The sequence below is a fragment of the Heterodontus francisci genome, chromosome 47, assembly GCF_036365525.1.
Source record: "Heterodontus francisci isolate sHetFra1 chromosome 47, sHetFra1.hap1, whole genome shotgun sequence".
In the NCBI taxonomy this organism is placed as follows: Eukaryota; Metazoa; Chordata; class Chondrichthyes; order Heterodontiformes; family Heterodontidae; genus Heterodontus; species Heterodontus francisci.
The window spans coordinates 15,019,308-15,033,457 of record NC_090417.1 but is presented as its reverse complement, the minus strand read 5'-3'; positions in this window follow the sequence as shown (position 1 = coordinate 15,033,457).

Genomic DNA, 14,150 nt, shown 5'->3' with positions numbered 1-14,150 from the left:
TAATTATGGAATTTTAAAAACAGAACTTTCATATTTCAATCTGTGTGTTATTCTTTACTTCATGACTGGTTAAGTCTTGTTTATAATAAACTGATAATTTTGTTGTTTATTGAAGAAACCTGGTTGGTGTATTTTATTCTGGGATTAAAAATGGAGTGTATGATTTTCTGTACCGGTAACAGGTAAACATTTAAATAAATGTTGTGACCTGTGGAGAAGTGGAACTTGAAAAGACAGTGCACTCCTCCTGCCTCGGTTGTAACATGGGAAATAGTGTTTGAAAGCCAAAGCAGGTTTATAAAGGTTGTGAAGATCTTTGGTGCCAACTAGCAGCCTGCTGCCACTCGAAATTCTGCTCATCCCCGCCTGCCAGTGCTGCTTCTCACCTATTTTGGGGCAGGCAGCTAATCGGTTGCATGCAGCTTCGGCCTGAAATTTAAACTTACCTGAACATCCAGTTGCTGAGGTCAAGAAGATTTGGTGCTCAGCTTACCTCTCACTCCCAGGGAGAATTTATCTTGAGTGTAGGTTGTCTGTTCCTGTCAGGCGTATTTTGTCCACAAAACAGAGATTTCATTTCAAAAATAATGCATTGGCTTAAAAGTGCTTTGAAACACCCTGGGGGAGAAAAGTGTAAATTCCAAAACATGCAGCAGAAACCTGGCATTCAAAGGGTTGAGGGAAGATCAGCGTCATAAATGTTCCAGACACGGATAAGGTGAGCGATTGACGAAATTGTTGCATGAGCTTTGATCGTGTGGCTTCCATGAAGGTTAATAAATGGCAACCTTCAAACCAAGTTGTCTTATTTTGAAAGCAAATGATAAACATTTTAATTGCTTTCAAGTCAATTGTATGATACATTGGCCTTGCTTGACTAAATGTTAATGAACAATCTTCTTCGCCAAACTAGGCAACCTTGCTGATCCATTTTATCACCCAGTTGAATGCCTCAAGTGCTGTTGTCTTTCCAAGAGTTGTTCTCAGCATTTTTCTTTTGAACCATAACTTGAGTTTCCAAGAGCTCATGGATAAAAATAATTAGATTTTTCCCTCCGATCATAATCAATATTCCTCAGGCTCACTGCTCCCATTTTCTTGGATAGCCAGTGCTGTAATTGTTGTTGTTCTGTTGTTATCATTTACACTGTCTCTGGACCCATCTTTTGTTAGTTTTCTTGTCCTTTTACCATACCCTTTTGGCTTTCACCAGAATCCACGTTGTCATTTAACCTCTCCTATCACAGACCTTCCCTTTTGTTCTTTCCTCCCCTCCTTTTTCCTTACTCCGCACTTGCTTATAAGCTCTTATATCTCTAACATTTTCCTAACAGTTCTGGCAAAAGGTCATCGACCGAGAATGTAAACTCTGTTTCTCCCTCCACAGATGCTGCGTGACCTGCTGAGTGTTTCCAAAATTTTCTGTTTTTCTTTCAGATTTCCAACACCCACAGTATTGTGCTTTAATTTTAATACTCACAATGATTGTTCTAGATTCCTTAACAGGACATTCAGATTCAGGGGTTCTGAACACTTGTGATGATTGCACTGGTGTTAGGAATGAAATCAGATGGGCAATCCATTTCGACTACAGTTGCAGTTTCAGTACACTGTATCCCAGTTGAAAGATTACGCAGGATTCAGTGCAGAAACTGGCGCAAGATGTGATTTATTAGATATCGTAATGTTGCTCTCCTCATAGAAACTGAAGAGCAGAGAATGACAAACGATTCTGATGGGCCTCAGAAGAGGGGCTGAAATAAATAAAGACAGAAGGAGAGGAAGAAAGTGATTGCAGGATTGCAAAAACAAAATAACAATAAAATGATGTATTTTACTTTGGTCTCAGCTGCAATGAATTGTTTTATGTTGTCTATTTCACATTGATTTCCTATATTACAGCAGTGACTACATTTCCAAAACATACTTCATTAGTTGTCAAGCATTTTTGGATGTCCTCATGGCATGAAAAGCACTCGAGAAATGCATGTTCTATCTTTCTTTTGATTAAAAAATAAATAATACCTTTTAGAGAATAGATTATATTGTAACTCACTGAAGCTGTTTAAAAATAAATGTATTTCCACAAATTCATGTTCTGTAAGTCTAATATAGAAGCATTTATCAACTGATAAGAAATAAGAACATTTCTTTCTCCCAAACACTTTTGCACAAGCCAAGTTTGAGGCTTTTTTCTACTTGCCATCTCTCTGCACAAGAAAGAAAGTCTTGCATTTATATAGCACATTTCAGACTTCAGGACATCCAAAATCACTTTACAGTGAATGATTTCTGCAGTGTAGTCACTGTTATAATGTAGGAAATGCAGCAGCAAGCTCCCACAGACAGTAACGTGATAATGACGAGATAATCTGTTTCTTTTTTCACAATGTTAGTTGATGCATAAATATTGGCCAGGACACCAGGGATAACTCCCTTGCTCTTCTTCGAAATAATGCCTCAGGATCTTTTATGTCCACCTGAGAAGCCAGATGAGGCCTTGGTTTAATGTCTCACCCAAAAGAAATCTCTCTGACAGTGCAGCACTCTCTCAGTACTGTACTGGGATGTCAAGCCTAGATTATTAGTGCTCATCAGATCAATCATAGATAAGGCCATCTCTGATCACTTCCTTGTATCACTCACTACCGACATCCTCCTTACACACCCCAACCCAACCTCTTTCTGTATCTGTCCCCAGAAAAACTATCCCCCTATTCACTTACAAATGCACTTTCAAAATCCTAACTGTCTCACCTTTGGCCCTCAGTTCACCACAACATTTCTGCAACCATTGATTTAATACGAGCATATGAATTAGGAGCAGGAGTAGGCCACGCGGCCCTTCAAGCCTGCTCCACCATTCAATAAGTTCATGGCTGAACTGATTACTCCACATTTCCACCTGCCCCCAATAACCTTCCACCCCCTTGCTCAACCACAACCTCACCTCCACCTTTGGTGACATAGTCCCCAATAAAACCATTACTCTCTCTCATACTGGCCGTTCACCCTGGTATGCCCTCATCTCCACTCCCTTAATTCCAAGGGACGCAGACTTGAAAGTATATGGCGGGAAACTGGTTTAGCCATCCACCAACCATTTAAAACACTATCGGGTCCTACTGTCATGTGTTAAAATTGCTCAGTATTCCAGGATCATCCTGGAATGCAAGATAACACCCAGCTTCTTTTCGCTATTGCAAACTGTCATCTTAAACCACTCTTCCCTGTCCCCTCCATCCTCAGCTTCAACGATAAGTGCAAGGAGCTTCTTTGTCACCAAGATCGAGACTATCCGATCAGCTGCCTCTTCTGCATCCCTCCCTACCACGAGCCCACCTGGCCAAACTTCCTACAATGCTCCCCCCTGCCCTAGCTCTGAACTTACATCTTTTTCTAGTTTCTCTCCGAGCTTCCCTCATGACCTCTGGGTCCATGAGACCCACCTTCTGCTCCCTCCATCCTATTTCCACTAAAGTGCTGACAACCCAACTTCTCCTCCTGGTCCCATGTTAGCCAATATTGTTGACGGTTCTATATCTTCTCTTCATTAAATCTGCTGTCATCACCCCTCTCCTCAAAAAAACAACCCTTGACCCCACCCCACCACTGAGGGATAGGATCTATTCCCATTTGGAAGAAAATGGGCTTATCAGTGATAGGCAACATGGTTTTGTGCAGGGAAGGTCATGTCTTACCAACTTAATAGAATTCTTTGAGGAAGTGACAAAGTTGATTGATGAAGGAAGGGCTGTAGATGTCATATTCATGGACTTCAGTAAGGCGTTTGATAAGGTTCCCCATGGTAGGCTGATGGAGAAAGTGAAGTCGCATGGGGTCCAGGGTGTACTAGCTAGATGGATAAAGAACTGGCTGGGCAACAGGAGACAGAGAGTAGCAGTAGAAGGGAGTTTCTCAAAATGGAGACGTGTGACCAGTGGTGTTCCACAGGGATCCGTGCTGGGACCACTGTTGTTTGTGATATACATAAATGATTTGGAGGAAAGTATAGGTGGCCTGATTAGCAAGTTTGCAGACGACACTATGATTGGTGGAGTAGCAGATAGTGAAGGGGATTGTCAGAGAATACAGCAGAATATAGATAGATTGGAGAGTTGGGCAGAGAAATGGCAGATGGAGTTCAATCAGGGCAAATGCGAGGTGATGCATTTTGGAAGATCCAATTCAAGAGTGAACTATACAGTAAATGGAAAAGTCCTGGGGAAAATTGATGTACAGAGAGATTTGGGTGTTCAGGTCCATTGTTCCCTGAAGGTGGCAACGCAGGTCAATAGAGTGGTCAAGAAGGCATACGGCATGCTTTCCTTCATCGGACGGGGTATTGAGTACAAGAGTTGGCAGGTCATGTTACAGTTGTATTGAACTTTGGTTCGGCCACATTTGGAATACTGCATGCAGTTCTGGTCGCCACATTACCAAAAGGATGTGGATGCTTTGGAGAGGGTGCAGAGGAGGTTCACCAGGATGTTGCCTGGTATGGAGGATGCTAGCTATGAAGAGAGGTTGAGTAGATTAGGATTATTTTCATTAGAAAGGCGGATGTTGAGAGGGGACCTGATTGAGGTGTACAAAATCATGAGAGGTCTAGACAGGGTGGATAGCAAGAAGCTTGTTCCCAGAGTGGGGGATTCAAGTACTAGGGGTCACGAGTTCAAAGTGAGAGGGGAAAAGTTTAAGGGAGATATGCGTGGAAAGTTCTTTACGCAGAGGGTGGTGGGTGCCTGGAACGCGTTGCCAGCGGAGGTGGTAGATGCGAACACGATAGCGTCTTTTAAGATGTATCTAGACAGATACATGAATGGGCAGGAAGCAAAGAGATACAGACCCTTGGAAAATAGGCGACATGTTTAGGTAGAGGATCTGGATCGGCGCAGGCTTGGAGGGCCGAAGGGCCTGTTCCTGTGCTGTAATTTTCTTTGTTCTTCTTTGTTCTTTGTACCACCCCATCTCCAACCTCCCTTTTCTCTCCAAAGTCCTTGAATGTGTTACTACCTCCCAAATCCATTCGCATCTTTCCTGGAACTCCATGTTTGAATCCCTCCAATCAAGTTTCTGCCCCTGTCACAGTACCAAAGCAGCTCTTATCAAAGTTACATCCTATATGACTGTGACAATGGTGAACGTTCCCTCCTCGTCCTTCTCGACCTGTCTGCAGCCTTTGATATGGGTGACCACACCATCCTCCTCCAACATCTCTACTGTCGTCCAGCTGGGTGGGACGACTCTCACCTGCTTCCATTCTTATCTATCTACTTGAAGCCAGAGAATCACTTGAAATGGCTTCTCTTCCTGCTCCCGCACTGTTACCTCTGGTGCCCCCTCCTTGGCCCTCTCTTATTTCTCGTCTACTTAATACCACTCAGCGACATTATCTGAAAGCACGGCGTTAGTATTCACACATATGCTGACGACACCCAGCTTGTAAGGGTTTCAGTTCGCTTCCTCCTTGCAATGATTCTTGGACCCCAGAAATGCAAGAACAAAATACACATGATGAAACAAGTTTTGGCTCAACCTAAATTTTGTTACTTTATTAGACCAACAAAACCAACTATACAAACTCCTTAATAAAAGCAAAGTACTGCGGATGCTGGAAATCTGAAATAAAAACAAGAAATGCTGGAATCACTCAGCAGGTCTGGCAGCATCTGTGGAAAGAGAAGCAGAGTTAACGTTTCGGGTCAGTGACCCTTCATCGGAATGGTCACTGACCCGAAATGTTAACTCTGCTTCTCTTTCCACAGATGCTGCCAGACCTGCTGAGTGATTCCAGCATTTCTTGTTTTTAATACAAACTCCTTTATGATTTGACTGAAAACTTACAATCACCCATGAGGCTGGTCCTTATTGATGTTGATTGGAGGCCTGGATCTGGAGATAACCAGTCCCCGTCCTTCTTCACCTGACTGCAGTGCCCCGTTCCAATGTTGTCCTTTCTTATAGTGTTCCAGTCACGCTGTCCCACATATGGGCCTTAAGCCGTAATATCAATCACCAGCCCGCTGAGCTGCCTGGCTTTTCACACCTCTTTATCTTGGTCTTTTCAATCTCCTAGGCTATGCAGAATTACAGGGTCAGAGAAAACTCCTCATCTCCTCCCCTGTTGTCTACACAACAGAAAGATATTGTGATCTCCAACACGGTGATGGGTGCTTAGTTCATGGCATTATTCATGTGTTAATGTGACTTCCATTCTCGCCAGAAACTGATAATTTCAGTTCACCACTTGCATTGTCCAGTTTTTAATGTCCTTTCGGCTGGACATAAGTTTCAGTTAACTTTTTCCTCCTGTGCCTTGAGGTTAACTGTTTCATGTCCCATCTCACCACCATCTCTTGCGACTTCTCCACTGTTGCTAAATTATCAGACTGCTTATCCAACACCCAGTACTGGATGGGGAGAAATTTCCTCCGATTAAATATTGGGAAGACTCGAGCCATTGTTTTCAGTCCCCGCTCCAAACTCCGTTCCCTAGCTACCAACTCCATCCCTCTCCCTGGCAACAGCCCGACATTAAGCCAGTCTGTTCACAATATTGGTGTTGCATTTAATCCTGAGATAAACTCATACTCATGCCATCACTCAGACCTCCTATTTCCACCTCCGTAACATCACCAAACTTCACCCCATGAGTCAGCTCACCTGCTGCTGAAACCCTCATTCCTGCCTTTGTTACCTCTAGACTTGACTATTCCAACACATTCCTGGCTGATCTCCCACATTCTACCCTCTGTAAGCTTGAGGTCATTCAAAACTCTGCTGCCTGTGTCTGAACTCACACCAAGTCCAGTTCAACTGTTACCCCTGTGCCGATTTACCGACATTGGCTCCATCTTGATTTTAAAATTCACATTCTTGTTTTCAAATCCCTCCATGGCCTCACCCCTCCCCTTTCTGTAACCTTCTTCAGCCCCAGATATCTGCGCAGCAGCCTGTCGTCCAAATCCTGTGCACATGACTGAATGACACAAGCGGGCAAGGCTCAGAGCAAAGGAGCTCAAGAGCAGTCTGCATTTCTTGTCATTTCAACAACACTGACCTGCAGCTCAAACAATGAATGCAATAAAAATATCTTAAAAAGAAAGGGCAGTGGGAGATTGTTTCTGCATTTGACTTCATCTGTAAAGTACTTTGGAACTGAAAAAGAGTTATCTTTTAGTTTTAATCAGCACATTGTTTTATTTACAAAAATATTTAGAAGGAATGTCCCAATCAACTTTTTTTTCAAAAGCTTGAAATTGTTTTACCAAGTCGACACCTGTACTATTATTGCATAATTGCATTGTATCAAAAAAAAAGAAATAAAAGTTTCAATTATTTAGTTGAATACACTATGAAGCGATAAATGCACAATTACCCGATCCAAACTGAGCTATACCAGATTTAATGTTTTCATTTTTGTTCTTTTCTCAGGTCATATCAATACAGACTCAACAATATTCATTCCTCGGGCGGAGCAGGCTCGAGGGGCTGAATTGCCTACTCCTACTCCTAGTTCTTATGTTCTTATATTCGTGTCTCATTCAAACCAATGCAGTGAGTAGTGTCCTGAAGCTGCTGCAGAGTAAATGTACAAACAATCCAATATCCAGTTTCCCCACAGCCTCCTGCTTTGGATACTCTTCATCCAAATGTTGTTTTCTGTCATTTTCTTCAATAGTATGCTCGTGAGAGGGTTATCTCAGTTCTTCGTTCTTTGTTACCCGTGTGAGTGAAAAGAACTTTCTCATACACAGATAACATCTGAATCCATTCCCGCACTATTGCAGATCCCAAAAAGTGACTCCTTCTGTTTGATTTTTTTGTTGCAGGCTTCAATGGGTTTTTGCCTTTGTCTCCTCTCCTTTATCGTACATTACCTGAGGTGAGTGAACAGGTGGGTGGGTACATGATGGAGCTTGTTTCCTCCAGTTGGAACTTGAAGAGTCTGAATGTTTTTCACAACCTTCCGTTTCAGAGTTGCTGCAGAATAACTGCAACCTGTCCGGTGAAGTAAAATAAACCAACAGTCTGATGTAACCTTGAGGGAAACCGTACTTTCATCAGGTACAAGACATTGAAATAGCAAAACAGTGAAGTAAAGGAAACTGATGCTTTGCAAGTGAATTTGGTGGAGCAGCACTCTGCAAGCACTGATTGCAGGAGCACAGGTAGATGGGTTATTCCTCCCAGATTGCCCTAGAGTCTCCAGAAGTTAAAGATGAATCTCCAGAACACTGTTGTGAGTATCCCGGGAGAAAAATCTGAGGGTCATTAATAAAGTGTGTATTTTTTGTTTTCATATACTAATTATAAAAAATATTGGAAAAGGTTAAAAAGTCTGTTTAACTCGGTGGGGTGACTGGAGGCAGGAGGTTATGTGATGACTGCTCCAGGAATACATCCAACCAGAGCTGTCAACCCTCGGCACACGTTTCAGCACTCCTTATCTCATCTAAACTGCATCAGGAGGTGCTGACTGAAGGTCAATCTGTTTCATACAGGGGTCATGGATACCTCTCCCACCCCACCTCAGCTCACCTTTTAGGTGTGGTGTTGGTCAAGGAGCAGGCTGTTTGGAAGCCCGATCTGCACTGAAAGGTACCTGACCTGGGGCAAAATAGGTGAACCTGTGTGAGGGGAAGAATGGGATGAACAGGGGGCGTCCCCCTTATTAGAGGAGAACAGACCCTTGAAAAGGAAAGATTCTTCCAAAATTTGTCTGCAGCTCAAATTTCTTTTGAAAAACATTTGTAATTTGTAAATATACAGAAACATACTGGCTGGAGTATTTGAGCATTGAATGTTGATTTATTCAGTGACACTACTGTGACGGTTCTGTCATTGGGCCATAAAATGCCCTGGGCTCCTGGGCTCTCTTGCACCACACTGTTATGATTGCACCAGATGAAAAGAGCTCCAATTTCGCACACCTCACCTCATAGCTGCCTCACCTCCTTGTAGGGGAGTTCTCCCCCCACCTCCCCACCCCCACTGTGTTCTGGCCAATATTTGTCCTTTAATCAACATCACAAAAACAGATTATCTGGTCATTATCACATTGCTGTTTGTGAGAGCTTGCTGTGTGCAAACTGGCTGCTGTGTTTCCTATATTACAACAATGATTACACTTCAAAAAGTACTTCATTGGCTGTAAAGTGTATTGGGGCATCCAGTGATCATGAAAGGTGCCATATAAATGCAAATTTTCCTTTCTTTATCGTCTTAGTGGATGTCTTCATGGCCTGGACATCCTTCCCAGAGTAGGTTGTCCAAAGCTGCACACATCATTCCAACTGTAGCCGAACCAATGTTTGTATGGGTTCAGCAGTGCCTCCTAATTGTACATCCCTCTTTGTAAAAGGATCCTATATACTTGTTTTTTTTTCACAGTTTCATCAGCTTCCACTTCTGAAGTCGTGCTTTTCCAAACACCTTAAGTCTCTCTGCTTCTGCACTCTTTCAAAGCTTTACTGGTTAGTGTACATATCCTCTCCCAAGATGTATCAGCAACTGGAAGAGTAGTTATGGGCAGTTCACAGTACTTATTTATGATTCATTTGAGGAAGTAGTAGATGCATTTTTATTCATTCGTGAGATGTGAGCATCACTGGGTAAGCCAGCATTTATTTCCCACCCCTAAATGCCCTTGAGAAGGTATTCTTGTCGGATGAGGTGAAATGGATAGAGGGTCTTCTTCATTGAAAACTATCATGCAGTATATAGGGTTGGTCAAGCGCAGCAATTTAATTTACTTGAACCCAATTGAAAATGTCCTTGGCAAAGGTTTAGAATATTTCTTCACAACATAGCAGGCTCTTTTTGCAGTCTGGCTGGTGACACAAGATACTCTGCTTCTCGCACTTAGAGGTTCTGTTGCCAGGAATGTACCATAGAAATGTGTGTTACTTGCCTTTCTGCACACCCAGTCAATAAATAGTGCATGGACAAATGATCCATGACGTCCAGAGCAATGGAACAAGAAATAAAGGGAAAAAGAAACAATTTTATCTCCTCAGATGCTATTTTAATAAGCAACCATTGTTTGAGAGATTCCCCCTCCTTTCAGACATTCAAAATTCAAAGAACCCCTTAAATCATTGGACGGTATTCCTTCAAAGGCCACCCTTTTCAAAATGTGAAAGTTAACAATGTTGTCCACAACAGAGGGTTCTGTTGCAAAACAGGGTGCAATAGGTCGGATTACAGTTATGAAATCTGTCGGCAAATTGAAAAGATTAAGCTGTTTAAAAGAAAAACTGCTTAGAAATACTTGTCTTCATAAAAAATGCCCAGAGCTTTGTTAAAAAGGTTTTCATTGTTACAGTACTGGAGATTACACCACAATCCCCTTGATTCTAAAAGTAAAATTGTGTTAAGGCTAAATCTTCCCTCCTATTCAGCAAATGTACCACACGTTCGGGTTTATCTCAAGAACTGCACATGAAATGATAGTTCAAGTGCTCAGCGACTGATATATTTTAAAAGTGCCTTGGTGCTTTTTAGAATGTTACAGATCAACTGCCTACACGTAGACAGAAATTGTCAGTGCATGAACTCGAAATTGGCTTATCTGTGTTGATGGAATTTGCATTTTGACAATAAATTTCACACTTAGCTCACAGAGTGAAAGAGCACTGTGCTGCTTTCACATAATATCTTAAAAAAATACCCTCTTGTTTGCACTCCCATCTGATGCAGCAAGCCTCTGTACTTTTTACTGATTTCATTTTCTAGCAGAATGCATGAACTATTTTATCCAAAGTCAAGCAGTGTTGCATAAGGTATCTTTGAACTCACTTCAAATCAGATTTGTTTTTTTTTACATCTATTCACCTAGATTCACATGACAATGGACAAATAATAAGTTTATTACAAATGTGGCCCCACGATAAAGCTAAGTGAGTGAAGGTGTTGCATAGTGTGTTATGGAACCAGACAGATCAGGAAGGTACTATGTTCGACCCTTGACCTTTGCTTGGTCAGCAAAGCTCAGCTGCAGCAACAGTGAAGGTCCTGTTACATTGCTTTGATGCTAAGGAGTGGAGAAAAGCAACCGAGGCTCATGGATTGCTCCCAAGGAACCTGTGGACAACAGGCAAAGTCATGTTTGGGATATGTTGTGATCTCTCCAATGTCAAATACCCTAGCAACGTGCATTGTCCCTGAAATCCCATTCCATTTCAGTAGATCTCCAGCTTTAAATTAGGGCAGTGCCATTTTTCTGGTCAGCAAAATGGAGCAGGAGCCCTTTCCACAAACCACCTCCTGAGTCCCCTTATATCTAATTTAAATAAAATTAAATGAGGCCAGTTCTGCTGCAGCCTTGAACTTTCTGTATTTATACTAAACTAGAGGTAAGTTAGAATGAAAAATATGGGCACAAAATTTGTAGAAGTGGGACATCTCACAGTGTGCTCTGTTCATTAGACTTCTTCCTGCATCCTTCAGCTTAAAACCTTTTTGCCCACAAAGTTGCTACAAGTGAAAGCTGATAACAGTGCAACGAGGACAATAGGGCATCTGGGATCTTGGTGAATAATGGGACAAATAGTCTACCTTGTTAATGAGAAATAAACAGGGGAAGAACTGAGATGGAGGGTGAATTCAATGTCAAATCAGGTCAAGAAAGGAAAATAAAGGACCTGATTTTAGCTCTGTGCAATGGTTTTTGAGTTGATTAAAATCAGGCCCAAAGGGAGGAATAAGAAAGTTTGGATTAAGAGAGAGAAAAAAGAAGCTGATAGGAAAAGAAAGATAAAAAGTTAAAATTTGATATTTTAAAAATCTCCAGCAACCTGAAGGAATGAGACTACACTTTTACTTTTCACTTCTGGGTGAGAGAGGTTGATTGTCAGCCATCATCAATTATCACACTGTTTAAAGGTTATTTGCACGATTATTTACCAGACCTAACTTTCAGCGGTGAGCTCAATGAGTAATAATGTGCAAATGTGGAAACTGAATGAAAATTACGGGAGCTTAAGGACGAGATGCCATTTTAGCAAAGCTAAAGGCAGAACAGTGCAAATTGGCTCGCAACTTGTGGTGATTCCTCAGTTTAACACATTTTGCTTTTATTCTGTTTTAAGGCTGGCCTTTCAGATGAAGAAGAGGGCACCTAAGCATTGAAGCAAAAGTGGAACTTGCACCTTCAGAACTGACTAAGTTACACACCAAAAGCAATGACTGTTCTTGGAGAGCAGCCACCAAATGAGGAACTTAAAGGTGATAATAAAATAACGTCTATGAATTACTATCAGCAATATAAGCGCTTAGAATGTTTAACACATTTCTACGGCATTCTTTTCTCCACTATTTTAATACATTAAACTTTTCATCTTAACTAGTTGGTCGCTCCTCCAAAATAGCAGAAAAAAGAATTTAATTTGCATGTATTAAGCATTTGCTGAATAATGTGGTCAAAAAGTAAATTCTTGTCTTATTCCTCTCTGTGTAATGTTAAAGCAAAACCTCTTTGCTTATCTACTTGGCTTTCCAATGAGTGAAAAAATGTTCTTTACCTTTTCTTATAGAGGAAAATATATTCCAGCATTTGAGGTGCATTATAGAGTCATGGAGTAATAACAGCATAGATTAGATTAGATTAGATTAGAGCTACAGCACAGAAACAGGCCCTTCGGCCCACCGAGTCTGTGCCGAACATCAACCACCCATTTATACTAATCCTACACTCATCCCATATTCCTACCACATCCCCACCTGTTCCTATATTTCCCTACCACCTACCTATACTAGGGGCAATTTATAATGGCCAATTTACCTATCAACCTGCAAGTTTTTTGGCTTGTGGGAGGAAACCGGAGCACCCGGAGAAAACCCACGCAGACACAGGGAGAACTTGCAAACTCCACACAGGCAGTACCCGGAATCGAACCCGGGTCCCTGGAGCTGTGAGGCTGCGGTGCTAACCACTGCGCCACTGTGCCGCCCTTAAGGAGGGCCATAGAAGGAGGCCATTCAGCCCATCAAGTCCCTGCTGGCTCTCTGTGGAGCAATCCAGTCAGTCCCATTCGCCTGCTTTCTCCCCTAACCTTGCAAGTTTATTTTTCCCTCACATGTCCATCCAAGTTCCTTTCAAATCATTAATCGTCTCCGCTTCCATCACCCTCGTAGGCAGCGAGTTCCTTTATCTACACAGTCTCAGAGTATAACTCCCTCTGTATAGAATGTTCCTGAAATTCCTCAGTTTGCAATCCCAGCAGTTAGGCAGGGATCACTTCTGACGGTGCCCTCCAATGCTGAGTGACTTTATGTCAAAGATTTAGGGCAGCGCACCTAACCTGCAGATTAAAAGGTGGCATATGTAACCCCACTGTTTAAGAAAGGAGGGAGAGAGAAAACAGTAAATGACAGACCTGGTAGCCTAACATCAGTTGTCGGGAAAATGCTAGAATCTATAATAAAGGATGTGATAACAGGACACTTAGAAAATAATGGTAGGATTAGGCAGAGTCAACATGGATTTATGAAAGGGAAATAATGATTAAAAAACCTGTTGGAGTTTTTTGCAGATGTAACTAGCAGAATAGATCATGGGGAACTGGTGGATGTGGTATATTTAGATTTTCAGAAAGCTTTTGAGAAGGTCTCACACAAGAGGTTCGTAAACAAAATTAGAGCACATGGGATCGTGGGGAATATAATGGCACAGATTGAGAACTGGTTAACAGATAGAAAACAGAGAGTAGGAATAAATGGGTCATTTTCAGATTGGCAGGCTGTGACTAGTGGGGGACCACGAGGATCAGTGCTTGGGCCCCAGCTATTCACAATCCATATCGATGATTTGGATGTGGGGATTAAACATAATATTTCCAAGTTTGCAGATGACACAAAACTAGGTGTAAGTGTGAGTTACGAAGAGGATGCAAAGAAGCTTCAAGAGGATTTGGAGAGGCTAAGTGAGTGGGCAAAAATTTGGCAGATGGAATGTGGAGAAATGTGAGGTTATCCACTTTGGTAGGAAAAATAGAAATACAGAATATTTCTTAAATGGTGAGAGGCTGGGAAGTGTTGAATTTCAAACGGACTCAGGTGTCCTTGTTCATGAGTCATTGAAAGCTAACATGCAGGCACAGCAAGCAATTAAGAAGGCTAATAGTATGTTGGCCTTCATTACAAGA